We start from the raw sequence: 2,904 nt of genomic DNA, 5'->3' as shown, positions 1-2,904 counted from the left end.
TCAACAGGCCTGTTCTGAACCAGTCTTCTCTATTGGTGGAATTCTTGCCCCCTTTGTTTCTTATGGCTGCACAGAACTAAGCAGTACCCAGAACACCTTTCTGAAGGAAGGGATTATTCAGATAAGTAACTAGGGATCTGATGCTGCACCATTGAAATCAATGGGAGTTCAGCTGTTGAATTCAATGGGAGCAGGACATAGGTGGGTCGTTGAGCAAAGTAGAAGGCAAGCAAAAGGGAATCAAGTGGGGAGGGGAATCAGATATGATCTTTGTCTAGGGCCCCAATACTGGCTCTGAGAGTCATAGTTCCTAGGTAAAGTTTTCTGAATTTGCTACTGACTTGATGTGTGACTTGAGGCAAGTTGTATGACCTCTATGCACCTCTGTTTTACACATTATGGAGGGCAGAGGAATTTCTGTACCAACTCTGCAGACAATGCAGGAGATTATACAGTAGCTGTCAGGGCAGCAGAAACTGCAGAATTCGCTGGAGCCCTCCTGAAACTAATACCTGTGATGATATTGGCACCCCCCCACAGGAGGGCACTGGTATCCAGTGAAGGTGACAATGGTCAGGAGACTCAGCACCAGCTGTGATTAGAAAGAATTCAACCTTTCACTCCTTGCTGAACAAAGAAATGAAGATTCAGAAAAGACTTCCATTGACTTCAATGGACATTGGATACAGCCCTGATTTTGCAGCCATACTTCATGTAGCCCTGTCCAGTTTTAGGGATAGAGTCTTTACTGAAGGGAGAGCAGATATGGGGGGGGTAATGACTTCTGGAGATGCAGATTTTTCCTCTCCATTCTGCTCTGCACAGAACTTCCATCTGTGCTGAAATGCTGCTAGCAGGGCAGAAGCTAAGTGCTAAAGGGATGTATTCTTCTGGGTTAGGGATGGCAGTGGAAAATGGGAGAATACTGAGCTGGGAAGAGTGGTGGGGACTCTCACTGGGACATGAGGGGTGGGGTGTTGCCCCTAAAAGAAGGGTATGAGAAACCTGGTCAGCAGCTGGGGGCTGGGGTGATGTCTGAGTGGCTGATGGGTTGTGGTGATGGCAGCAGCTGGGAGGGGGGACCAGCAGGCTGACCAGGCACCACCTTTAGTTAAATTGGTAGACTTCCTAGCTGAGAGCTTCATGTTTATTTTGATTAATTCTGACAAATCCAAAAAGCCATTCCTCATTTGTCCTAAACAAACTAACCTTGGTTTTAAGGTTTTTCACACAGATAAACAACGAAACAAAGTAAAGTTTCTGCTAAAGCCAAACAGCAAACCTCTTGTCACTTGCTGTGCTTGATGTACTGAAAATTCAGCTAGCATGTTCCCTATGCCATTCTTACTCGCACTGAGCTGGTACCGTGCTCTGTGCGTAATCCCAGCAACAAAAAGGAGGCCCCTATTCTAGAGAACATTCAGGTCTGTATTTAAATCCATCCCTGGTTAGGACAGCACTTAAGCATATGGATAACTTTAATGGGATTTACACATGTACTTAATTTCAATGGGACTTAAGCACACGCTTAAAATTAACCACAGACTTATGTGCTGCCCTGAATAGAATTTTTTTTTCTTCAACTGAACTCAGAAAAACCCTTTGCATAATGAATTCTTCTAGCCTGGAAGATCAACTAAAGCTCTGAGGGAATTTGAAGGGACATTTTTAATTTTTGAAGGTTTTGTTTTTTGTCTTTATCCTGTGCCAAACAATCTGAATGTGTATCTGTATAGATACATAATGAAATGACTGTATAATTTGCTATTCCTTATGGGTCTGATCCTTCACTAGAGAAACTAATAGGAGTTTTGCAAATGTAGTTACTGTGGGTGAGATTCACAAGGGTACTTAGATGCCTGAGCCCCAAATTAAGGCACCTAAATCTGTAGAGTCATTGGGCACAGAGAGCAAACGACTGAGAACAACTCTATAGTCCAGTGGTTAGGGCACCTATCTGGGAAGTGGGAGACTCTGGATCCACTCCCCCTATGCCAATGATTCTTTAATTATGTATCCACAGTGGAACAGCTTCAATGGAAGAGATTGAGGGAACCCCATATGAGACAATCCCATAACTCAGTGATTAGAGCCCTCTTCTCAGAAGGGGGAGACTCCCTGTTCAAATCCTTTCTCCCTTCATGGCAGAGGGGGGAACTGAACCTGCATTTCCCACATCCCAGGTGAGTGCTCTAATCACTGAGCTAAAAGAAGTTAGGCACTACTACTCACGCCATTTCCCCCCTGTTCGAGTTAGACAGGCGCCTCACTCCATTCTCCCAAGAAACTCCTCAGTCACCTAAGCCATCTGACTCCAGGAGAGGGGTTTCCACTTAGGTGCCTATCTCTGCTAGAGGTCCACATCTCTGAGAGAGGGCTGGGGCTTAGGAGACATCCCAGTTGTCAGCATCTCCCACTAGCTAGCTTAAATGGCACTCCACCTAGTGTTCTGGCTTTGTGGATCACAATCTAGCGTATCTTTCTCTCTCCCCATGCATTGTACAGGGGGCCTAGGTGCCTGACTCAGGCTTTGTGAATCTCAGTGTTGTGATTTTTCTAGGTGCCTAAAGGTTAGGCACTGCAACATGTCCTTCTGTGTATCTAGCCCTGTGTATTTAAATGAAGATAGAATTATTAGCATACAAGGAGTCGCAACACTGGAAACCAGGGGTGCTGGAACAATTTGTACAATGGGGGTACTAAGAGCCATTGAACCAAACTGTAAACCCTGTATATGATGGGAACCACTTCAAGCCAGGGGGTGCAGCAGCACCCCTAGTTCCAGCACCTATGCTGGAAACTCGAGTCACTTAACTACCTCCAGGTTAAGTGTGGCTATGCCTGTACAAACTGCACACAGCCTTTACAATTACTGCAGGGTGACCTAGAATGCCCACGTTCTCT

Source organism: Chrysemys picta, chromosome 2 (assembly GCF_011386835.1).
Source record: "Chrysemys picta bellii isolate R12L10 chromosome 2, ASM1138683v2, whole genome shotgun sequence".
NCBI classification, from domain to species: Eukaryota; Metazoa; Chordata; order Testudines; family Emydidae; genus Chrysemys; species Chrysemys picta.
The sequence above is the reverse complement of the archived record's forward strand: the minus strand, read 5'-3'. Positions refer to the sequence as shown.